General features: G+C 43.1%; 1 protein-coding gene across 1 annotated transcript in view; it reads right to left on the bottom strand.

Annotated features, from left to right (window-relative positions):
* Positions 1 to 26,796, bottom strand: part of PIP5K1B (phosphatidylinositol-4-phosphate 5-kinase type 1 beta) — a 375,649-nt gene that overhangs the window by 234,490 nt on the left and 114,363 nt on the right. The window contains exon 2 of the mRNA XM_078675735.1: positions 8,216 to 8,290. The gene's annotated coding sequence lies outside the window, so the exon portion shown is untranslated. The remainder of the gene's footprint in view (positions 1 to 8,215; positions 8,291 to 26,796) is intronic.

The following is a 26,796-nucleotide window of genomic DNA, read 5'->3' as shown; positions in this document are numbered from 1 at the left end:
GAGTCCAAGACCAATTACTACCTGTGGGATAAGGGACACGCATGGCCCCCTCATCACACCAAGACTGCAACCTCCACCATGTTTGAGATTGTCACCTGAGGGCATAGGGCTAGAACTATCTTCCGTATTGCTATGGAGTGAGACTTGACTGCCATCAGTGATTTGCATGCGTTCCACATTTTTTTCTGATTATTCTATTGCAGACCGGAGGCTTATTTGGCTAGTAGTATGGTGTACATGTCCGTTCTATAGTAAAGTGACTGTGATTTTGGCTGACTTGCAAGAGTATGATTATGTCTGATAGAACAGGATGACGTTGCATCGCATGAACTACGGTATAAACTACTTCTAGACAGAAATGTTGAAAACAGGCATGTGATCTGTAGAGGGCTGCAAAAGTAAAGAAGAAGAATTTCAGTGATTCTGTGGCTGGGATAACGGCAAAAACCAAACAACCGTCATTTGAACAAGCAATAGCATAGCTAATAGGTCTCGCCTTTGGGACCTTATAAGTGTTTAGCCCTTCAACAGTTGATGTTGTTTCACTAAGGATATTGTGCTGGATAACTAAACACTTATAAGGTCCCAAAAGCGAGACCTATTGGCTATGCCAATGCTTGTTTAAGGGGGCCTCAGAACAGGTCTCTATCGGGCTCTGTTTTGTGCCTTGGAACAGACGGTCCGTTTTATCCCGGACTGCAGTGACAGCAATCTGCTGTCACTGCAGTCCAGAAAAAAGTGCCAGGGCACAAAACAGAGCACGATAGAGACCCGATTCGAGACAGCAGGAACTTCATTGTAACCTGCTCATACTACTCACAAGTAGAGAAGTTACGGCATGACGTCATGCCAGGTAAAGCGTTGTAGGGGAAAGGGAAATCCTTTAAAGAGTCATTTTCTCTCTGGATTTCCCTTCTCTTTTTGAAACTCAGCAGCAAAAGCATTGTATTGGTGTCACCAGGGCTTTAAGAGTAAGATTTTTCAATATTCTATACAAGCCATAATTGCTGCTTATTTATCTTATGCAACTAACAACCATTGACAAAGCCAATAGTCCTGACTTGTAGGTGTGATGTTACTTGTTGTAACATATCTGGACGCAATGACAGGAACAGCAAAATACAAGTCAGGCGGGACACTATACTAAGCACAGATTTTTAACGTACTGTTTTTAAGCAACGCCCTTAATTACATTGGTCACGCCCCCTTGAGAGACCCCCAAGTTTTTTCATCCCACTCAAAGCCCTGAATGACGGTGAAAAATAAGTCCCTCTCCCCTAAATTAAGAGCAGGTGCCCAACACAGGTCCAACCTGACAAAGTGACTTGTCTTTGAGATGTCCGTCATTTTATCTGATTAGTACCATGTAGGAGATGGTGTGGGCTCACTGCCCTGGAGCGCAGTATTCAGGAGGGGATTTGTGAAGGGCCCTGCCTTTGGGGAGAGCTATCTCTAAATGTTATCTAATTTGCTTTTCAGCACAATGATCGTACATTTGTATCTGAGGAGGATAACATTGACAAATAACAAGTATTATAACGCATTACATTACAATAGGAGTGACTGCATGATACTGTATAGGGTAGAATAAAAAACACTCAATAGCTGTGCATTTTAAAGGCGAGAAGCGTCATGTCTCTCCGATAGTGCAGGACTTGGCTTCCATGCAGTAACTAATCCCTAAAAGCAGGCCTGTAAAACGCACCCTTATCTCACCCTGGTGGCTCAGTCACAGGGCAGATAAAGTGGAACGAGAGACTATTGAAAACATCCACTCGCCGCAGTGTGCCAACGTCTCTGAGAAGAGATAGTGCGCGGGCGGCTCAATGGGATCATACAGGGTACATTTTAAAGAGAACATAAAGTACACTGTGTCCTCTTCAAGAACAAAGCAACAAGACCGCCTAGTAAAGCACTTTGAGAGCTGCTGCTTTTATTAGAGAGTGGATTAAAATGCTATAGCTTGACGGATGGTATATTGTCTGCTCCTGAAACCCTTCAGAAGGTATAACAACGTCCTGCCCTGTCTGCACGCCACAGAACACTCAAAGGTGCTGCTCTGGTAAACATGTCTAGTGTGAGAACAAATATGATCTCACAAACTCAAATATGGTGGACATGAAATAGAGGCCATGTAGTAAGGAAGGAATGAAACAGAGCTTACAGAGTCCGCAAATCTTTATTGTATGCAACGATGAAGAGACACCCACAGCCAAGGACGTGATAAACGGGTACTCAAAAATGGAAGGTGGATTGCAAAGAGGGAGTTATTTGACATTTACTTATGGGTCTAGATTTCAAGTGGAAACTGGTCACCATCAATTCTGCTAGTTCTACACCAAAACATGCCCAGTTCTCATTTGTGATCATAGCCGTTGCATCTGCGAAATCCAGATACATACAGTTTATGCTACTTCTTTAAGCTATGAGGTGTTGTGTGTTATCAATCTACTGATAAATCAATAGTCCAGGCAAAGGATTACAAGGATTACACTGGTGTGGTATCTAAGCAGTGTTGGTGCATCATTTGCAGGAACATATCGATGCATAAGGTGGTCATTTCTCCAAAAAATGCTGACGGCATCGCCTAGAGGGCCTAAAGTGATTGGGCAGCACCTTAGTGGTGGTTTCCCATGCCAATGAAAAACAACCATGGGTTCACTGCCAGACAATCATTTGCATGGGGCTTTAAGGTTATGGGTTTTGCTTGACTAGCAATAATGAGGTCAGAGTCCACAGTATGGAAGCAAACTTCAACAGGAACAGATATGCATGCCCTTGCAAGTTTGACTTTTAGACGCTTCCTGTCATAGAATTTTATAAAGAGCTAGCTCCGCTTTGTAAGGCTTACTCACAAATGTGGTGGTTGGGCTTTGTTTGCTCCAATTGTATTCACATTTTACAGGGCTACTTGCAAATAGAGGCAATGGGGCGTGTAGGATGCACAAGAAACGTCAACGACCGGTTGGATAGTTATACGGCTAAGCCCATCCACCCCTCCTTTTCCTGGGACCTAGAACTTTTGCTTAGGATGCATGGCACTGTTCAGCCCAAAAGGCAGATCCATTTCTAAACAAAAGAATATTCACATATTGATAAAGCTGCTAGTACATGGTCAGGTGATCTTCTGGGTGGTGGTACAACACTCGGGTCTAACCGAGGGGCGTAAAAAGAAAGCTTTAAAGGTCATGCACACCCAAGTGTCCCCTGAGCTGGTTAGCAGGTAACATGATTCTTACCTAAAAGAATGGAAAGCATATAGTACAAATAATAAAAGCAATAATAATACACGGCCAAGTTATTGCCAGAAATGTAGTCTTAACTATGCCATGCAGCAAAGCAGGCAGTAAGATTTCACTAACTTCATTGGACTTACTTCTTGAAAGGTGGAAGGTGAGCTTTGAGGAAGTACTTTGAACACTCCTTCCAGTATTAATTAAGAGCATGCGGACATGCTGGTCACAACTTGTAGGATTGAGACACTAAATAGATAAAAGCTGAGCAGGGCCCCCCTTTTGACAAGACCGGTTGACTGAGTTGTCCATGGCTGGACTGAGGTAGAATGTTTGTTTATTAGCAATAGCTCCCTGGACGGTTATCACGGAGGTCACTATGGTTCAAATATTTAAAGTGGGTTATACCTATAGAAACGAAGTGGGCTAGGTTTTCTGCATCCAAATAAATCCGCCTTGATAACTTTTAAGAGGCAGACCGACCAAAGCAGATTTCATAGAGTATTTTTACCCAAGAGCGCCTGAACCTACCATATAGTGCAATAGTTGAGTAGGGGGCGACTTTATAACTAGGAATATTGCAGAAGGTAATTAAGTATCCTAGTGCCTATCTAGCCCATTTATTTTGACAAATTCAGCTCAGAAGAAAAACTTAACAGGTTCACAGAGAAATGTTCAGACTCAAGCTTTTACAAGGATAACTTCTATTCAAACTTCTACTCGTGTATTTCTTTGGCAGGGTTACATGTAAACTGCTTAGACTATTAAAATAGAGGGTGCTGGGCATGCCCCCAAAGAAATGTCATGTGGTAAGGGCGCTGAGTTCTGGTTAAGCCCGGCTTCATGGGTGGTGCTCGGTGCAGCCATCTCAAATAGATCGGTATCTCTGCTACCTCAGAGACCACTTGGTTTTGTGTTCGGTGCCTCTAAGGAACTTCGGGATACTGCTGGCAGTGATGCAAAAAGGATGGGGACTTGGTGGAAATTCGCTTTCTCTAGTGAACAAACTGACACTACAGATCAGAATCTTAATGAAAAAGGACAAGTGTAAAGTACAATGTAGTGTTCCCTTTTTAGAGTGGTTGTTACTGGGGGCAAGTTATCCTGTATTTTATCACAGGTGGATCTCTCAGCCTTGACGACCAAGTGACAATATTGGGGGCTGGGTAGCCCAGACCGTAAAAACACTCCAGGAGTGATAATTCATTACTATGTCAAGCTGATTAATGCATGATCTTTGCTGTTGAGTGCAGACGGATCAAAAAATTGCAGCGTCCCAAAGTCAAGTTTGTTCTGGATGGCTAACCCAGATGGGAGTAAAGGCCATTTGGCATTAACTATTGGGAGTGTTTGTTTTAAGAAATGCACTGCTAGATAGGAAGTAGCCGCTGTATTCATGACCCATGCCTTACATTTATTCCATCACATGCCTTACACTCATTCCATCAGATGACTTACATTCATTCCATCACATGCCTTACATTCATTCCATCACATTTCCTTACATTCATTCCATCACATTTCCTTACATTCATTCCATCACATTTCCTTATATTCATTCTATCACATACCTTACATTCATTCCATTACATGCCTTACATTCATTCCATCACATTTTCGTACATTCATTCCAGCTCATGCCTTACATTCATTCCATCACATGCCTTACCTTCATTTCATCACATTTCCTTACATTCATTCCATCACATTTCCTTACATGCATTCCAGCTCATGCCTTATATTCATTCCATCACATTTCCTTACATTCATTCCAGCACATCCCTTACATTCATTCCATCACATTTCCTTAAACTGCCAAACAAATTGCAATAAATGGATGGTAAAATGTTTAGTTGGAGAAAAAGTGTTGTGCTGTTTGTTACTGTTAGATTTAGGAGTCTCTATTGGGCAAAAGTAGGTACCTTTGACCAAATAGGGACCCTTGCGTCTAGTCAGGGTAAGGGGCTACACTCCTAAAATAGCCCCGTGCTCACCCCCTTGGTAGCCTGGCATGAGCAGGCTGGCTTATCTCAGAGGCATTGTGTAAAGCATTTGTGAACACATACAGTAATACAGTGACAACACTACAGATGGAAACCACCCAGGTTGTATTATAAAAATAAGTATTTTTATATAGACTTAACACAAGACCAAACTACAAAAATCACAATACTGTACTCAAAAATGGACTTTAAAGTGGAAGAAAATAGCTCAGTTCTCTCAAGTTGTAAATGTGACACTTTACTCACAGTACCTTGGATGCGCAACGCAAAAAAACCAAAAAGGGTCGCAGGGAAGGCGATGAGTCTGTTCCTTACACTCAGAGGAGTGGATGCTTCGGTTCCTTACTGCTGCGCACGGGAGTTGATGCTCGCTTCCTTACTGTGTGGGGAGGTGATGCGTCAGTTTCTTACTGCTCCCAGATGCGACAAAATTGCACCTTGATGCGATACTTCTCCAGGTGCGATGCAACAAAATGGCGTCTTAGTTAAGATGCGATAACGTTGATGCGATGCGTGCACGCCAGACGGTAGTGAAGCGACTCGATGATCTTTGGAGCCGCGACAGGCCCTTCGACATGCTTCTCCGGTGATGCAACGGCAGCACACTTCTACGGTGATGCGACGCGCTTCGGCGATGCGTTGGCGACAGCGGCGGCTTGCTTCTTTGGCGATGCAACGACAACTGCTGTGGCAGCGACACTCTTCTCATCGTTGAGTCACGCTTCTAGCTTCCAGCAACACACAGTCTTTCAGAAGGTCCAGCACAACAGCAGGCACTTCAATTCCCAGCAAGGGAATTCAGGGGGAGCTGGTTGGTGAAGTCTTGTATCCCTGAGACTTCAGGCAGGAGGCAAGCTCAGGTTCAATCCCTTGGTGATTCTTCTTTAAGTTGATGAAAAGCACACTCAGTCCTCTTCTCCTTTCTTTGGCAATGAAGCAACCATTGCAGGCCAACCCCCAAACACACAGCACTTGGGTAGTCTCCTCTTTCAGCTTCCTGGTTCTTCTCCTCAGCAAAGGTTTGTCTTGATTCCAAGAAGTGATCCAAAGTTCTGGGGTCTGGGTCCCCCCTTTTATACACCAAAATCCTTTGTCTCTGAATGCAGAGAGTGTCTGTACCTAGTCCAAACCAGTTCTGGTCAGTCCTGGAGCACTTTGTTTACAGGACACCTTCTTTTCCTTTGACAGTGTGGGCCACACCACAGGAGGTGGAGCCAGCATTGTGGGAGGCAGGCACAGCCCTATTCAGGTCCCAGGTGCTCCCCTCCCACCACTCTACATGCAGATGGGTCTATTCAGCCCTGTGCTGACTCACTTGTCTCCTGGGGCCACCCATCCCCTGTTACTCAAAAACCAGACTAGGAATACACAACATAGCAGAGGCAGGCTTGGATAGTTAGGCAAGAAAATACCTACTTTCTAAAAGTGGTATTTTCAAACACAATGTTAAAACCAACTTCACTAAAAGATGTATGTTATCATTCTGAGTTCAGGCTAGCTAAACTCGAATTTCTACCTAGTTCCCCGAGTCAGTTAGGATTATAAGATGTTATAATCAAACTGCCAATTCTGGCCTATGGGAACAGGTTGCCTTGCAATAGTGTAATTCACGATCAGGACATGCCACACACATCCGGGCTTGTCCTACCTCTTACATACAATAAACCCTACCCTTGGGCCTACCATAGGGGTGACTAATATGTAGAAAAGGGAAGGTTTAGGGACTGGCAAGCGGGTGCACGTGCCTAGTCAACATGGCAGTACCAGACTGCACACAGGCTCTGCAATGGCAGGCCTGAGACACACTTTACAAGCTGCTCCTGTGGGTGGCACAAGCAGTGCTGCAAGCCCACCGGCAGCATTTGATTTACAAGCCCTGGGCACACGCAGTGCACTGTACTAGGGTCGGACAAGTAAACCAAATAAGCCAATGACGGAGTCACTAATCCATACATCAATTTACCATAGGGAGCACGTACACAGTGGCACTGAATAGCAGTGCCACAGTGCCCAAAGCATCTAAAACCAGCAAAAACATTAGAGGCAACAGCAAAAAATGGAAGGGAGACCCACGCCAATGGTGCAGGTCTAACAGTTACCCTTTATGCAAATGGCTCATTTGCCATGTTATAATAATGGCAGCTGGACCATCACCTAAGGTGGATGAGGCAGAGATCTGTTAGAATGGAAGTAGTGCAGCCCCCCCATCCCCCGGACCGTGGTATGCACCCACATTGACTATGCACAGCTCCCTTCCTCCAGATGCATTGCATTGTTGCTGTTTGTGAAGTTCCTTGAGCTACTGCCCACCCCTTAACCTTGCACTGGCTCTCTACCCAGCACTGCACACATGACCCTGCGTTGCTCCAGCCCTCTCTTGATTCCAGCACCACTCTTTCCTCTCTGAATCCCACGCTTGTTTTGCACCATTACCCAAAAGGGACAATCATTTTGGACATTGGAAAGAGTTATTCACATAGGTAACATAGGTAAGTACTCTTGGAAACTCCCTCTGTAGATCTTAGAGCAAAACAACGGCATGCTTTGGAGAGGGGTCAGGTACAACAATGACTGTCATTAGACGTATTCCAGGACTTTAAATATGTGATCTGTTACTTAGCTAGCAGCAAGAAACTCACTTGGGTGAAAAAATGCTTTAGCAAAGCCAACCTAACATAATACAACATAATATAACATAACATAACATGATCCTGAAACATTTGTTGCTTCTGGCATGCCATTGATAGTTCGTCAACTTTTGGATTACTTCAGTGCCACCACTGCAAAAAATGTCTGATCCCCATTAAGGGCAGCCGGAATGATTCTTGGCCTTACCGGATTGTGCGACAATGTCCAACTGTACAACAAGTGCATACAAATCAATCGTTTCCACTAGTGTGATTATATATATTTATTATTTATGCCTGTTTAAACTACAATGGCTATGAGCAGCTCATAACAAATATTAAAATATATTACCTTTCTTCAATCAGAAATCATCTGGCGCCAATGACGACACTTAGCTCATTCATTGATGCGGTCTGGTATCAGGACCTAAAATAAAGAGACACGAATAGTTAGGTCTTTCCAAAATTGTCAGGAAAACTACCAACACATTTTCACTCAAACCCTCTACAGCGAATAGCCCCGTTTTAAGCCAAGCAACAACATTTTGATTTCAGACAGATGTCTTGTGCATGGAACCTGATTCTCTAGAATTCCAGAGGTGATGGAAAAGATACAACGCATTGTTTGATCCTGAAGATACACAAGGCTGACCCCTTGTCCCTTCTTTTGCCCTTCAATTGTCTTCTGTCTGCTTACTGATTACTTTCTTAACCTGCTGATGGGTGCATGAGCAAGGGTAAGCCAGGGGTACATCCAAGATGAAATAATTCACAAATACATTTAAAAGATCTCCCATAGTCATCTAATTAAACAATTTAGATTACTATTTATATTGATCAGGACTTTTTATTTCTCGGCTTCCGTTGTTCCAATATGTGACAGAACATATGGAATAACATCAAATGCATTTGAAAATTTCAATAAATTGCTTATTCCTCATTTTCTAGACAAGGATATTTGATTGCAATTGTTTTGAAGAACCTGTGAAAGAAATCCAACTTCATGAGGCAAGAATCTATGCACCTAAAATATCGACGCAGACTTAGAAGTACATTAAGACCACCAAGTGCATTTAATATGCACATTGTGATCTAGTCACTCATTTGCTCAATAGTTATTGAGCCTTGACATCAGCTGTGTGCTTTTTAGAATAATAAAAGGTGTGACCAAATTAAAAAAATCCTCCTTAGGGAATAACATATAATATTTACAAAATGTCCTGTTTTTTCTACAGTGCTACAGTATATATTACAATTCCATAGTACTGCAAATGAAAGCTATTATCATTCCATAAGTTAAAGGTAGGCAAGTTATTAACCTCAGAATTATGAAAAGCTAAACTAGTCCTGCCTGAATTCAACCTACAACCTTTATATGTGCTGAGGGCACAATGGTTTGTTTTTCCTCCTTGAGTGTAGGTTTAATTTTGCTGTGAGTATAGAGAAGGTGATGAGGATTGCAGCTCTACGTCTGAGTTCTTAGACATCTGCATTCCTTCTCTGGGTTAACTTCAGAATTTAAAGGCAGTAGAAGAAAATAACATATCCAAAACGTGAATTTTTAAGAGTGAAGTCATCTTATTGCAAATGTATTGATAGTGAATGACAATTGTCTGTTGGATGTGGACGTTTTGGGACCAGGAAGCTTCGCAGATGTGGTTGGGTTTGCTGTAACATACCAGTAGTTAGTGGCAGGACTTGGTTAAAGGAGCGATAGTCTCAGGCACTCCAGTCTCCAGAGTTACAGGGGCATTTGTTAATAGGATGGTTGAACGCAGACACGGAGAACCATCTGTATGATGTGTCCAACGTAAATATGTATGTATGTGAGGTGGTTAGCGATTAATATATTAGTGTGGAAGAAAGGGTCAGATGGCTTGAGGGGTTTGAGGCAGTCACCTGAAAGACCCAGAACAGCAGAAATAAAGGTAATGAGCTTCTATGAACACTATGCCAGATGTTACATTTTCTATATGGCTTTTCAGTTCTGTTTGAAGATTGAAGCACTTCTTAAAATTCAGGCTGAATGATACAATGATATGGGGTGATGGGAAAGATCATAGCATTTGACACAGATATTTTCAGGTGAGCAGGCAGTAGAGTGTGTGAAAAGACTAAGTTGACAGACAAGAACCTGGAATAAGGGAAAGTGGAGCAGACTGATGCAAGAGTGACGTAGGCTATGGTCATGAAGGACGGAGCCAATGATCATGTGTATGCCAGCCATATCAGAGGGAAGAAATGGAGCCTACGGTGGACTGTGGATGATGCAGTGACATTGCGGCAAGACTGTGGATGTCTGAGCTAGAAGAGGGATCCTTTGAGTGCCTCAGAGGTTGAGCAAACTAAGGTGTGGACTTGCGACATATCAGCGTACGTTTTCCTACATGCTTCATAGTGTACTGTTTGCTTTGAACGCGAGGCACAATACACAGTGATAGATGCCAATGTATCCTTGGGAGGTCTTAAATGGAGAACAATCGACAGACTGGAAGGAAAGGCACACTATGTCGGCTGTGGAAATATTATGAGGATACGAGAAATGGCGCACACAGGGTTGAAGTACAGATGCACACGTGTAACAGACTCTAAATCCCTGGCATATTGTGTACAAGATTTGTTAACAAATGCTGCATTGTTGTGAGCACATCACAACTGAACGCGACGCAATGGCTTTACTCAGCTGCCGGCGTAAATTATTCACACTGATTAAGGTAACAGGCTATGAAACCTGAGACTCCCTCAGATGACAACTAAAGCTGTCACAATTCAGTGTTCCTGCTGCATAATTTATCACCAAATGCAAGACAACCACTTACAGGTTCAATTTGTGCACTGTAGGATTCTCACATTAGAGTGTTATAAATTAGGTCGTTAAAATATCTGTCAAGAATACGCTTTTTGTTCAGTGCTGTGGTGATATTTTGATAAAATTTACAAAATCCTCACGAAAACAACTACTATTTCAAAAACTTATTAGAAAATAAAACGAATTTGCCCAAGTGAATACAATTATAGGCGATTATCGTTTTGACAACAAAAAGAAAAAACACAAAAAAGCTCCCATCATGAAAAACAATGTCTTTTTCGATTTGTACCTAAAAAAGCAGGCCAGCAGGGGTAAACGTTAGATTTTTTGCAGATTAGCCTTTCAAAAGTTCTCTTGCAAAGCATAGACGCGTCTTTCTACCTTCTTTCTAGTAAAGGTGCCCATTTGAACAGAGATAATATGGCAGCATGTTTTGCTGTAATATAGGATTTCCATGAAGTGATGTACTTTATAGGTCTACGAGATAATATTATTGAGGCATGTTTTTGATTTCACAACGGTGTCAAAGGACGCAGGTCAGCAGAATGACGTCAGACAGTATTGTGGACTCAAACCCCTCTTGATGGATAAAAGGTACAGAACAGAAGTCATGAAGGACGGCCCCATGGTTCTGGTCGAAATCACTTGACTTTTAGCCTGGGGTTTTTTATGTCTCGAAGGACCCCACAAAGTCATCATAGGACTGTAATACAGACTAGACCAATACGTGTCCTCCATTATTCCGCAAGGGGACGTCTCCGCCGCGAAGCATGGTGTCTCAAGAGTTGACTAAAGGTCATATCACTCGTTGGGTGACATTGAAGGGAACTGCAACTTATTGTTACTCCCCTGCCAAGGGTACCTGTGTCGGTTTCACAGAAGGCAAGGTGGCACCTTATGGAGTGGACTCTGATAAACAGCCCTTCAATTGGGTTTCATCATTTCAAAGATGAGCAACAAGAAAGTATATATTAACCAGTTTGGGAAAGTAACTGCATCTTTTTGAAGAAAAAAAGCCACATGTACTATAAGCAATTACATAGCATATTATCAGAATGTGTAAATAGGCCATAATTGGTACCAACTAGTCTTTTGATTATATAATATATTAAGCATGGCATGCGCTCAAAGATTGATCCTTCAGGTAGGCCAAGTCACCCCAAAGACAGAGTGTACGATCATAAACTAGCTTGGCTGATGATGCACCGGCATAGACTTATACATGGTAAGTAGGGCGGGGTTAGGCAGGTGAAATCTCATGGGGTCCTCCCTACACTACTGCGTGAGGCAAATAGCCAGCAGCGAAGGGTCAGTTTCTACTGTTTTGATTGAAGCCACATGCTTCTGCGATCCAGTGAACAAAAAGATGTCACTCAGAGGCATAGCTAGAGCTTTGCCGCCCAGGGCAATCCCTCTGTTTACCGCCCAGTGACATCCAGAGCAGGTAAGTCAACTGCTATTAACAGATGCCGATGACGAGCGGGGGTGCTGGCGACAGACGATGACGAGCAGGGGGGAGACGACAGACGACGAGTCAGAATAAAAAAAGAAGGCTTACCTTGTGCTCACCCTATTAACCACCCTAGCTACGACACTGGTCACACTATAACATACCCTTTCACACAGTTAGCTGGTTGCGAATCCTGTAAATGTGCAGATACCTGGCATTTCATACATTTTATTATATATATATATATATATATACATACACATATATACACTAAATAAACAAACAATGGAATGCTAATAAATTCAAGAAAAAACAAGCATATTTCGCAATTATATGCATGTAGTGCTATTGTCAACATGTTTGAATATTAAGGTTAACTGTACAAGATCTATAAATAAGTAATCTACGCCGTTGATTAGTTCCTTTTTGGTTCCTTGCGTAAAGGCACCCTTCTAAGAATCATTTAGAGACTGCAAAAGGTGATAAAAATAGGAGAAAAACAATAGTGCAGGGATTGTGTGATGGAACTGCAAACAAGGCGCATTCGAGACTTCCTTCCTCCTGCTGAGTTTAGAATAGCTTTCTCTTATGCCCTTGCCATGCATATATCTTACACCCCTGCTGAGGTGGCGGTTTTTCATCAGCCTGCAGCTGTGGAGGGATCTAACTCAATTCAGTGCAGGCAGATCACTGTAACAGCACAGACACTGAGCCCCACACTCAAGCTGTGAGCTTATCTTTTTCTACTGTTCATTTTTTTGTAGTTTCGTTGCCTTCCAAGTATGGTAAACACGACCTTTCACTTACCGCCACTAACAGCAACTGTGATATAAAATCAGCATAAAATCTCATTTTATAAGTTTTTTTTAACCCTGCCTCAAACATAATTAACATACCACAGTTAATTTTTCTTTTCTGCAGTAAGTCGAAGCAATACATAAGTATTTACAATAACTTGATTGCTCTTGTCGTTGTAAATATATTTTATTTCAAAAATATAATACTCCTTTGAAAACCTCTAACAGCAACACCCAGCACAGCAGACAGGTGGACTATGAGCGGAAACTGTGGCGCCGGAACCACAAACCGGGAGGAGGGGGATGCAGACAGGCAGCTGATACAAATGTGTGGGGGGCGGGGGAGGAGGCGTGACAAGTGTTGGGGGCTGCATGCACAGGAAGCAGGGCCATGAGCAGTGGATGTTCCGACGCCTCCAGCATTAGTTACATAAAACATCTGCTGAATATGTGCATCAACCCACGGCCCTTACAGCATGGAAGAGAAATAATGTGAATATCTGGTGGCATTGAGAGCTCCTATCAACCACTCCTGCAGAATCAGATACACTGCATGAGAGGCTGTTGAACAAATAGCTGTTTGTGTGTATTGGCCTTGAAGAATTACCCTTCTGGTAACTATCCCTTTGTGATATTGAAGAAAAATCCAAAAAGCTCATAATTTTGCATCCACCTGCTACTCAAGTTCCAACGCCTTGACCCCCCCCCCCCCCCCAACCTTGCGCGGGCAGCGGTTTTCCCTGAAGCTCTATAAATGTCCCAGCGGGCACCACACTCCCACGCGACGGGATGACGTGCTCCCGTTGTTACGTAAAGTGCTCCTTTGGCCTTCAGGTTCAGGTCCATTCTTAGGAAACTTCCTCATACAATAAACACATATATAGGGTGATCACAACAAAGTGACTCAGTTTCCACACATCAGTGGATGAGGTTAGAAACGGAAAAGTCATTGAAGATTAGTATCTTTTTTCAGGCTAAATTTCTAGATGTGCTTGTGTTCTAAAATATAGGACTTACCAGAAGATACATTTAACTGTTTTTCATTGGTTTATTGTATCTTTTGTTTGAAGCCATTCAGATATTTTCTCGTTTATTCTTCTGTATTGGGACAACAGGCAATGTCCTTTCTACACGCCTTGTCTATTCAGGGATGTGGCATGGTTGGTGCGCAACACAGCAAGGCCACTAAATGGAAGGCTTGGAGCTCACCTGACGACTGTGGTCAGAGAGACTCATATAAAGAGAAGACTGAGTGCTGCAAGAAATATTTAACTGGGAACATGCTCTTGGTTGATATGAATGCTCTAAGTGGACCAGGACCTGCCACGCCCAAGGTCTGGCAAAGCGAAAAGTGGATATTGAATGAGGGCCATAGGGAGCCCTATTTATCTGTACACAACTGGTTGAAGTAAACAAGCCTGGGCAAAGCCAATAGGTCTCACTTGCATTTGATTCCTGAATAAACTATTGTAAAAAAGCTTGCTGCTCCAGTAAAAAATAATATATCTATATTGTTTTGGTATAATGCAGTTATGAGATAAAGGACTGAGTATATGTTGATTCAATGCATTTTTGAGATTCAATTTCGTCCCTCATGCATGCTTGAAGCCAAAGTCGACACTTTGTGATTTTACTTAATTAGTAACAGTAGGTCAGCAGACAGCAGCACAATCAAGCCAGACCTACTCCTGTCTGCCTGTCACATGCTGGCGCTGCAAAGCAATGTCAACAGAAGTCCCTTGGTAACAGACACAATGGATAGCAGAGCCAGACTGGGAAGCAATCACAGCCCTGGAAAAAAAAAAAAATATATATATATATATATATATATATATATATATATATCATCAAATCCCGGCAAAAAATCCTCAGGAAGGATAACAGCAATCGGGAGGTTCCTTCACACGGAGTATGTTTATTTACTGTTTAGCTACACCACAGACGCGTTTCGGCAATCTGCCTTCATCAGTGTGTTAATGCACACACCCAACCGGATACATTTATATTCCATCAAACATTCACATTGTATGACGTGTACACCCCACCAAGAGCATAGACAGAGGACTACATTCTTCCCCTCTAGTCCGGACTCCATCTTATAGTGGTCAAAATCGACCCCATACACCATACACAGTGGTTACGATGAAACACTATCAAACCTGTAGATAGGTGAGTGCACTTTAGAGGAGAAGTAAATACATCAAATGCTATAAATGCATTTTACGAAATCAAGCCGTGGATCGGCAATTGTCCTCCGAAATTATTCTAACTCATAAGGGGTAAATTCAACTCATACATATACAGGAATGTATTAAAGAAAATAATAAGAGAAAGGATCTATGTTCTCGTGTGTAGACTAGGGGAAAGTTAGCAAAAAAGGAAGGGAGTATTAAAAGCGCCATCATTAGATAGACCAAACATGCACAATTATATTACGGATCAAAGAGCCCTTTGAACCTACAGATTGACATACCAATTGCATTAAACCAGAGTCATCGTTCTTGTTCCCAGATTCAGTGTTGCCACAGTTCTCCAGTCTAATCAGTCAATTGTCTATAGTGCATGTAATATATACAGTGTGTGCCAATCATACAGTTGGTCCAATCTATATACAATTCTATATACAACAGATTTGGATTGGTCCTATACGGAGAGATCAATAATACCCATATCATTTGCCGAGGTGCACTATCATCTCTTCTCCGCTATTCATACCCTTAGGCCATTTCGTGGAGAGATCTATTATATAACGTGACTCCAGCCTGCGTAGTCGTCGCAGGCTATCTCCTCCCCTTACATTATATTTGATAGTGTCAAGGCCAAAATATTGTAGCTTGCTACGGTCTCTATTATGCTTTTCAGCAAAATGCCGAGCTACTGGGTAAGAAGGGTCAGCTTTATCGATCGCCCTTAGGTGTTCCAGGATCCTTAGTTTTAACATATTCACAGTACTCCCTATGTAGCGGAGGCCACACGGGCAGGTTAAACAGTATACTGCCAGAGGTGTACTGCAAGTAATGAACTGTTTGATCCGCAGCTTCTTGCCAGTTTCGGGTACCTCAATAAAGAGCACCCTCTTGCTTCCTGCGCAGGCCTTGCATTTGCCGCAGGGATAGAACCCACTCATGGTTCTCAGGGTATTGCTCTTCGGGGGGGCTTTCTCTGGATGGCTAGTCACCAAATGATCACCAAGGGATCTGGCTTTGCTAAAGGTGATGAGCGGATGGGTGGGTAAGTCGTCCTTAAGTGTAGTGTCAGTTTTGAGAATGTGCCAGTTCCTGCGAAGCATGGCCCTCAGATCCTCAGCTCCAGCGGAGAAAGGGGTTATTAGTCTAAATTTTCCACTGTCTATAGTTGATTTCTTAGGATCCTTACTTATGGTGGATCTAGGTGTCAGTAGGGAATCTCTCGGGATAGCCCTCACTCTTTTTAAGGTGTTATTAAGCAAGACTTCTCCGTACCGTCTGGCGACAAACCTACTGATACATTTGTTGGCCTCTATTTCAAAATCTTCCGATCTTGAGCAATTTCTCTGAATACGGAGTAGCTCCCCATAAGGAATGCTCCTAATGAGCTGTGGAGGATGACTGCTGCTGGCAAAAAGTGTTGAATTGCCAGCCGTGGTTTTTCTGTGAAGGGCTGTATGGATGTGGCAGTTTTCTAAGAACACTTTGAGGTCGAGATATTCCGCTGCCACCGGACTCACTGTTCCTGAAAAGTGTAGATTGTAATCATTCTCATTCAAAAGTTTGATATAGGCTCGTGCTGTATCAGACGTGCCACGCCACACGATGAACAGGTCATCGATGTACCTGAACCAACCTATTGCGCTACCCTCTGCACCGTCCACCATACAGCTCCTGGGCACTTGCTCCTCCCACCAGCCAACGAATAAATTCGCGTAGCTGGGAGCGAAGCAAGTACCCATCGCCGTCCCAGACACCTGCCTGTACAATTGATCCTCAAATAGAAAAATATTATTGCACAAGCAGAACTCAATAAATTCGAGAATCATCGTGTTATGTTGGGTAAATCTCAATTGGCGAGAATTCAAGAAATGCTGTACTGCTTCCAAGCCATGTTGGTGTTCTATTACCGTGTACAGACTGGTGATGTCTAACACAATTAATTGGCATTCATCGTCCCATTTTACATTCCGGATTTTGTCCAGAAAGTCTTTGGTATCCCGCACGTAGGAGGATAAAGTTAATACCAAAGGGAATAGAAACTTATCGATGAATCGTGACATATTTTCTGTGAGGCTGCCAATGGATGATACGATGGGGCGGCCTGGTGGACGCTTATTGTCTTTATGTAATTTGGGTAGATGATAGAATGTTGGTGTAAGTGGTTGGCTGTTTCGGAGAAAGAGAAATTCATCTTTACTCAACATGTTACATTCATGCCATTTCCCTATTAGTTTGTCGTAGCTCCGAATACTTTCCTGATATATTAAATTGGTACATTTCGTATAGAAACAGGTGTTGGAAAACTGGCGTAGCGCTTCATTTTTGTAGTAATTTCTTGTTAACAGCACCACGTTCCCCCCTTTATCCGATGGTTTGATTATAATGTTCTTATCCTCCATCAAGTTTTTTAGGGCCAATTTCTGTTGCTCGGAGATGTTGTGTTTCATGGAATGGTTAACCTTTCTATATTGCATTAGTTCTTGTGTCATGGCCTCGGAAAAGGCGTCAATTGCATCCCACGGCATCTGGGGGATGAATGTAGAAGGAGGTTTGTACCCGCTCTCTTCACGGTCTTGCTCAATTCCAAGTGCCTGTGCCCTCGATGCTCTACTACTGGTTACTGGAATACTATGTGTGGGTCTTTCTTCGCCGAGTTCCTCAAGTGTCTCGATGGCTTCCATTTCACTGCCCGTGAGGGCCTCCGTGGCTGTGAGTCTTGTGCCCATAGTTCCAGTTGCTTTCAGATGGGGTCGTAACTTGAAATGTTTATGTAGTTTGAGCTTGCGTGTAAATCGGAAAAGATCGATCCGAGTTTGGGTATATTCCAGGGGGGAGTTGGGGCAAAAAGTGAGGCCGAGGCTGAGTAGATTCTCTTCGCAGTCTGTTAAAACTCTGTCCGTCAGGTTGACCACCGTTAAATTATGGCTGTTGTTAGTGTCCTGATCGGAGTTTACTTTTTGTTGCTGCGGGTTCGATTGCCCCAGTTGTTGGGCTTCGCTCTGCCTCTGCCCCTTCCGCCTCCGCTTGCCCCCGCCTGATCTCCTTGTGCGCCTTGTTTTCTTGTATGTTGTTGATCCGTCTCTGGTGGTTTTGTCTTGCCGCCTCGTAGCCAAGCCCGTTTGAGGACGTCGAATTCTTGGTGAAAAGGGGTTTTGTCGCTACCATGGAGAGTGCTCATATTTGTTCTTTGTCGCGACATAGTCGCAGCTCTTGCGTTTTGGTGTTCATCGCCAGATTCGTTCTCCGTTGCGTCAGACTCTGACGTTACAGTTTCAACAGTCGGTAGAATGCCGGACTGGAGTGCTACGGGGATCCACTCGTAGACGCCGCTCCGTACGGGATCTGCCCGACGCGTTTCGAAGCTCCATATGCTTCTCTTCAGGTGCTTTTGAGCCTCCCATCGGTGGGTGTGTTATATATAAAATGGGGAAGTGGGTCGGCGGTTGCGCACACCGCTTCCGTTAAAGCCCCTGAAGAGAAGCATATGGAGCTTCGAAACGCGTCGGGCAGATCCCGTACGGAGCGGCGTCTACGAGTGGATCCCCGTCCTCACCTATACATAAACCAAGCTGCTGTTCGCGTGCTACTCAAAGGTGGACACCTTCGAACATTGATTTATACGCGGCCGTCCAGCCGTGGAGTATGCACCACCCCGGTACCCTGGGGGTCACGAAAGTGAAGCAGCAGTCGTACTTGGAATCGAGGACGGGCCCACTTGTGAAGTCCATACAGGACTTGATTGTGTGCTTCCCGGACCACACTTCCCAGAATGCACAGTCTCATTTGAGCCTCCCATCGGTGGGTGTGTTATATATAAAATGGGGAGTGGGTCGGCGGTTGTGCACACCGCTTCCGTTAAAGCCCCTGAAGAGAAGCATATGGAGCTTCGAAACGCGTCGGGCAGATCCCGTACGGAGCGGCGTCTACGAGTGGATCCCCGTCCTCACCTATACATAAACCAAGCTGCTGTTCGCGTGCTACTCAAAGGTGGACACCTTTGAGCATTGATATATATATATATATATACATATATATATTTTTTTTTTTTTAGAGGTCCCACTGTGCACTCTGTAAATTAACCTGCAGAGATGGAGAATGTAGCAGAGGTGCCAGCAGCACTATGCCTTAAAGGAAACAAAGTTTTACAAAAATATTGACAAAACTAAAGAAACAAAAAGCTGGCAGCCAATGCCCGACATATAATATTAGCATTACCAATGTGTGTTTAACTTTGTCTGATTAAACATAAAAGACTCCCAATGCATGATATTGGGAGATAAAATCTCGGTGGCATACTCTCGAAGTCTCCCTGAGTGGAGTTTGAAGGTATTTAAATGTCTTTTATCTCGCCTTGCATCAATTCACTGAAGTGTATTCTCTCACAGTGTACAGATACAAGAATTAATGATAAGGCTAATATGCCTGGCTTGCATTTTAAGTCCTGACTAAAATATTTTAAAACACCCGATGTTGTGAAACATAAAACAAAAAAAATGATTTACTTTAACTAATGTATTTAGGAGATAACGAATTTCTTGTCTGATGATTCAGTGTACAGTTCAGATATTAAATAGTCCTTTGTGCATTGCAATGCAAGCAAACCACAGAAGGTGGAATGATACACCTAAGAGCCAAGTGAGGTGAGAGAGAAATATGAACATTTTAAATAATTGGTCAGCAGAAGGTACTTGGAACCATGGCCACCCGCAGATAGGCCCTTAGTGCTTGTGATAAATAACAGGCATTGGCATAGCCAATAGTTCTCGCCTTTGGGACCGTATAAGTATTTAGCCATGAAGCACACTATTCTTTAACGTGGAAGCTTTGACACTAATAGGCACATTAAAGCAACGCACTGAGAAGTCCTTTTTTAGAGTGTTATTTTTGTGCAACCTATAATCTGAACTCACATCTGGAACTGTTTTCAAATAAGATGTGCAAGACTTGGACAACACCATTGGTTTGGGTAGTCAGGAGCAATAAAGGATCATCCTTGTTTTACATTGTAACTACTTGACGATTACTTTAAGGAAGGACAAGAAATGGAGAAAAGGCAGATATATGATCTAGACCAGCCAATGAAATAACCCATTCTCCTTGATGTTGGCTCTTAACCCTGGACACACATGCTCAGCATTTATCACTTGTGCAGTGGGAAGAATGCTGAGCATCCACTTGTCCGTGCTCTTCAAGGAGATGCCTACTTCAACATCTGGCATGCTCTTCTGCAAGACCATCAGATGAATTGGTGTGATTATACCAACCCAAAACCTTTTGAGCCTCTAATATGAGTTTTGAACATCGTTCTCTATATTTTACGCAGATACTACATCACTGCTGTGTCATCTGGATCAGCATAGAGCTATTAGGTCTGCATGGCGTGGAGGACTTCGTGCTAACCGGACTGCAATCGGCTTCAGAATATTTGAGTGATACAGTGGAATTGTCATCTGACTGACATCTAATCGATGGAATAAATATAGGGGGGGGATATATGTGTTTCTCCTACGGTGGAACTGAGGAGGGAGAGGCTTTTGGTGTTTGAGGGGGAAGATGAAGAGAAGATGGCTAATAACAAGGGCAATCAATGATTAGGGTATGTTTCCTGACCTGGGGACGTAGAAGCAACCATCATAAAGTATGTTAAGATGTTTCCTGAGTGTATTCCACTTGGCTCTTGCTGGTTTGGTGTCTGGCAATGTAATGCTGTAATTGTATGTACACTGCCAAAGATGCAAATGTAATGTCATTATTGCTGCAGTTTCTTTCTCATAAAAACAGTTTAAAAAAAAAAAAAAGGTTACATAAATATGTTACCATAGCTCCTGTTATCCCTACCATCCCTCTCATCTCTACAACTACCGGCTCACCGACTGTTGCAGTCTAAAGATGGAACATGATAGGAAATGCCCGGTGTCCATCGGCACTTAAAGTTTTACCATTCAAGGACAGCAGGAATGACAATGGAGTCTAGGGAATGAAAGAGGAATGCGCCTTCCACTTTCTACACAGAAACTATGCAGGTCATTCCTCGGTATTAGTGCAACTTCCCCTGGAGAGGATTCTTTCAAGTGCGCCATTTCTATTCCTGAATATTTGCTGTAGAAAAATGTAAACCTACATAAACGCCAAACAAAGAACTTGAAGATCCGTATGCGATGCGAAGACAGAAATCCAGCTTAGAAAATAAACTCACCTGTTAAATGGATAAATATGTCAGTCCTTTGCATTATAATACAGTGAAATCTGGTAATAATTCCCTTCCTTCAAGGACAGAAAAGGAGATTACCTATTTTCCTAGCCACTGAATTCTATTTTATATGAAATAAACAGACCAATACATGTGTCAAAGCAAATCTGCAATTTAACAAATCAAGGAGAAAGAGTGCGAGGTAGCATGTGTGTGTGTGTGAATGTGTGCGCATAGTAGGTTTCAACCGTATGCCTTACAGATATCACGCAAATGGTTGCAGTGGGAACATAACACAATATGCTATTTTACAAGCATATGATTGTGTGCCCTTCACTAAATAAATACATTAATCCACTGAACCATCTTACACAAATCTGCACATCACAAGCGATGTGCTGCAGACAACATTAAAACGCTCTGGGTCAATATGATTTTAAGCTGTGAGCAATTTACCCACAACCATGCATAGCAAGTATTTAACCAGTTAAGCTATCTTGACAATATTATAGCATGATCTTTGCCGCATACAAAATGACCTCAGAGGCTGCTGCATTAACCCCACACTGCACTACCCTTAAGTAGCGGTCTTGTGTGTTTAGAACGATTACAAATAAAAACAGTACACCTTTAATATGGCCCTTCTCCTTGATCTCAAAGTCTTCAGGAGAAGAGTTTTTTTAAAATACTGAATATGTAACGGCAGTTAGTAGGGGTGCTGACACTGCTTCTCGTGCAATGGCGTAGCAAGGGGTGGGTGCGGTCTGCCCCAGGCACCACGAGTACCGGAATCGCAGTAGGGGTGCTGACACTGCTTCTCGTGCAATGGCGTAGCAAGGGGTGGGTGCGGTCTGCCCCAGGCACCACGAGTACCGGAATCGCAGAACTCCCCCCCCCCCCCGCTCTTACATGCGGCTGTGCTACACCACCGTTCTCGTGATTAAGAACCCACTCCTCATATCAGCACCTAAAGGCAACTTCTTGGGAGTACTTTATTACTTTAGTCCTCCTTGGATGATTACCTGCAAAACCTCCTGAATTAAAATTATAATAATTCCAAATGCTAGACTTACCTTCCGTCCCTAGGCAGAAGACCTCAAATAGCCGACTACCTCGCCCTTCCTTCTAAAGATAATCAACATCAATGAGAGAACAATCCAAGCCCAAATAGTCATATTCTACTAAAAGAAGCCCAACCATGATAACAAAACAGAGACAACCATTATTTAACCCGTTCCGTGCTGCCGTCGGCCATTGGCCGACGGCAGCACTACCTCCCCAGTGCTGCCGTCGGCCAATGGCCAACACGGCCCCGCCCGTTTTGTAGAAGTGCCGCACTTCCACAAAATCGCGGCCGCCGTTAAGGCGTTAATAACAAGCACGGGGTAGGGGTGGTAGGAAGGGGACAGCTAATGCAGAAATGATTGGTAGGAGGGGAAAGCAGTAACACTGGTTGTAAACATCAGCTGCGCGTGTTTGCAGAGAGCACGAGATAAAGCCGTGAATACTAAACAAGATAATTGTGAAGCGTGTGGAACGAGCAGCGGCGTGCCACCCAAACATAAAAAAGTGCTCATTGAGTATCATAAATAACAGTAAGAGTACATGTAACAGGGGCAGTCCTCATGGGGGGGTTACAAAAGAGGGACTATTAGGAACTTTCACTAAACAAAAGCAGGCTTTACAAAGGGCAATAACAGGAACCAATTAAAAAGATAAGAGGTGCTCGAAGGACACATTGTAGATACAACATGTCTCGAAGAAACAGCGCATGCTCTGCCTAGGAGAGACCTAACATGCTCAATTACAAACAACCACTGGACCCTCAATTGGGAAAATCACACCATGTAGCTACTTTGATATCCAGGAGGTACTAATTGTCTGTGAAAAGTTTGCTGTTGAGATTATTTCCTATTTACACAATCTCTTTCTTAATGCCTGTTCTATTTTTCATTGTCACCACTCCTCAATGCAGCCCTTTAAGCTTCCCTGCATCATCAACATTTAACTCACAATCTTCCACCTCTGCGCTGCCTCTTCGTCCTGTCAATTACAGAAAGGTATGGCCATTTTCAAAAGCATTACAAAGAAGTGCTCAACTTTTGCGTAGCTCCGGCTAAGAGGGGATGTCACCACACAAACTCAGTAGTTGAACCTGACTGTGTGGATATTACAGCAGTGTCTGTAGAATAACGCAGGTGTATTCTTCTTCAGCTGTCAGGCTCAAAGGTGCCTTCCACTGGTGGGCAGGGATATTAAGAAGGACAGAGTCTACTGCCATATCACATTTTGCTTTTTCCACTTCATTCCTTCAAGCTACTAGATTTCTGCAGGAAAGGAGCTGGCGGAAGCACGTCTTCGCCATCTTTGCTGTAACTTCTGCAGCTAGGGTTACCAGAAAGCTCCATGTGACCAGGGCACAAAGACTCCGGTCCTTTTGCAAATCCTTGTTTTCAGGTCGGGTAGTCCACTTGGTACAGCTAAGGGGATGAAAGACTACACTGACTTGCTAAATTGAAGCCCACCATTGGAATCCAGGTGTTTCAGTGACATGGAGTCACCTGGTAACCCTATATGCAGGACATTTCTTTTTCTTCCTTCATTTCCCCAAGTCAACACCCACATCACCAACCACACTGTACCATCTACACCATGCATCCCCAATACACTAATCTCTCACCTACCAGGATGCTGTAACCTATTAGGAACTGGCAGCAGTCTTTCCAGAGCTATGTGCTGTTACTACCTGAGCCCATGTTGCTGTCTCCCCTTTACTCAATCAGGCAGACACTTTTTACACTACTACCACACCTCAAACCACCAACAATCTACACATTACACTATTGTTTTATACATGACAACCTACATCTTGTACCGTCCACAACTCACCAACTAAACCACCACCTACTAAACCCTATTCCACAGTATACACCATCTGCTGTGTGTGCCACCATCTGCACCCTAGACCTTAGTCCATAAACTAGGCCCTTCAACACCATTGTATTCCATCACCTGCACTGTGCACCACCTATGCTACCAGATACACCCACGTGTTGATATACACTACATTTTATACTAGTAAATAACATCACCTACGCAGAAAAACACGCTACGCCACTTAAATCTTACAATTCTTATGCAACACGCTGCACCATGCTTACCAACTACATTCTCTAACACTTTTACAGCATATCTACCCTAAATCACTCCCACCAGAACCTAATGTTTACTCATGATTTGTATTTCTGGAGCACATTTTAGCCCTTTAAACATCTGTTATTCAGTGGCAAGATGTCCAATTGTATCCACACCAATAGTACTCATTTTATTGACCACGGAAGGATGAAAGTCTGAGCTGACCCACAGGAATCTGAACCTGTAACCAGGTGAATAAGAGCCCCCAGACCCAGCCGCTACTACACCACCACCTGCACTCTAGATAACACCACATCTATACCATATGAAAAAAAAAAACTTCCTGTTCTTCTCTCAGCAGTTCCTTGTCATTTAAAACAAAGAGCCTTCACAATTGGAACGACATTGAAACACATGACCCTTGGGTTCACCCAGAGGGGAAAATTAGTCTTCCTTGAATTCCTACCTCACCTAGTTTCAGGAATCACAAACTGGCTGGCTCTTCTGTATGTTAAGCAATTAATGCATGAATCTTATTTCACTAAAAGTAAAATGCACATGGTCCCTTAAAAAAATGTGTGGTTATATAAAATCAACAAAATATGTTTTAAAAAAATGTGTGGAGCTTTGTTCTGTACTAAATAAAGCCCTGTGCACTGAGAGTCAGTGCATGGTAGTGGAGTTTTAACTCTGCCATGTCTGGTACCAAGCCCCGCAGAGAAAGGAGGAGGGTTATGTGTGGGCCTAGCTACCCCACCATGTAAAAAAAATCCTAGCTACAGAAACGTCGATCAAAAGATGTCCCGGTCTTGGGGAAAAGGAATCTCCTTCACGGAGAGCATAGATGCCTTGTGGTGAAAGCCAGAGTACCCTGGAAGCCACCAGGCCGATCTACCTGCTTTTGACCTAGACCATCACCATCGGGACCATGTACGAGACAGGCAAGATAGTCCAAGTGGCAGCGGAGATTAAAAAATAAAACCTTGGCCTGCTTGGCATCAGCGAGACCAGATCGACACAGTCTAGACAGAAAAGACTGGGTCCAGGAAGAATGCTGCTGTATTCTAGACACGAGGAAGAGAACGCCTTACATACTCAGGGAGTAACACGGTTTCTAACGCCAGCAGCCAACAGAGCTCTGATTGGATGGGAGGCCCACGGTTCCAGAATCATCACAGCAGCTGTCAGCACAAAGAAAAAGAGGATCAACATGAATGTTATCCAGTGCTATGCACCTTCAAATGTAGCTCATCAATGCCATCATTGAAAGGCTCCTAAAGAAACTCCCAGGTTGGTTGCAGCTTGGAGTCCATGTATATCTCACTCCATTGCTTTCATTTGTTTTCTTTTACTCCACATAATTTCCTTTAAGTCTTTCGCCTATCCCTTTACTTCTGTTATCAGTGCATAATTCGAGCTGGTGGTTGCAGATGGGGGTCCACCGACACTCATTTTTTGGGATCTACATTTATTTTTCATCAGATTTTCACACAAGAGGAAAGAAGGAGGAAGAGAAAGACAGGAAAAATGCAAGACTGAGATAAAGGGTCTGTGAAAGACTGGTGGTTGATTAAGGCTACATGAGATGGCCCCTGCACTTATTCTTCCAGAAATCAAGCACTGCCTGTGCTTTTGTCCTAACCCACACCCTACATTCACCGATACTCTTCTTACCATCAGCCCTTCTTTACCCTACCAGATTGTATGTAATTTTCTCTTGAAAGATTAACATCACCCTTTACGAGGATCTAATTTTTTTGTGTAAAATCTGCCCCATATAAGGAAGGAAAAATGCTGGGAACTGCATTCCCCTTTCTTAGCCCACCGGAGCCCATCAAAAAAAAGGCACAACTGCAATTTCCTGACACACTAGCCCAGCAGTCAATGATCATACCAGTGGCGTTTTTGCTACACCTACAGTACAAGCACCGTTACTGAATGAGTTTAATGATTGTTTTTTAATTCAAGTTATTCATTTCTGTAATACAATCCAGATTCAAAACATTACTTAAAGAACTTAAATATTTACTACATTTCAGTTACCCAAAATAACCTTATACCATAGTTTAGAGATTAAACAGAATGTAAATAGTTAACATAAAATAAACTTTGCTTTATAAATGAGATTAGAACATGGGAATGTTGAGAGCTCCATTGAAGACAATGGAGTAGCTCCTTGCTTCTAATGGCTGGTATAAGCCCTGAACTCCAACATTCCAATGTTTGTCTTCATGTTTCTCCCTTTTTAATTTAGAACATTCTGCCCTTAATAGGTGGAATGTTCTTATATCCTTTCTGCCTTGGGCTATAATGGCTGTTAAAGTCCCTTTCAAGGTAGAAAGTGGTATCAATCATAAAATTTC

Source organism: Lissotriton helveticus, chromosome 2_1, assembly GCF_964261635.1.
Source record: "Lissotriton helveticus chromosome 2_1, aLisHel1.1, whole genome shotgun sequence".
Classification (NCBI taxonomy): domain Eukaryota; kingdom Metazoa; phylum Chordata; class Amphibia; order Caudata; family Salamandridae; genus Lissotriton; species Lissotriton helveticus.
Note: the sequence above shows the minus strand (reverse complement) of the source record. Positions and strands in the feature narration are given on the sequence as shown.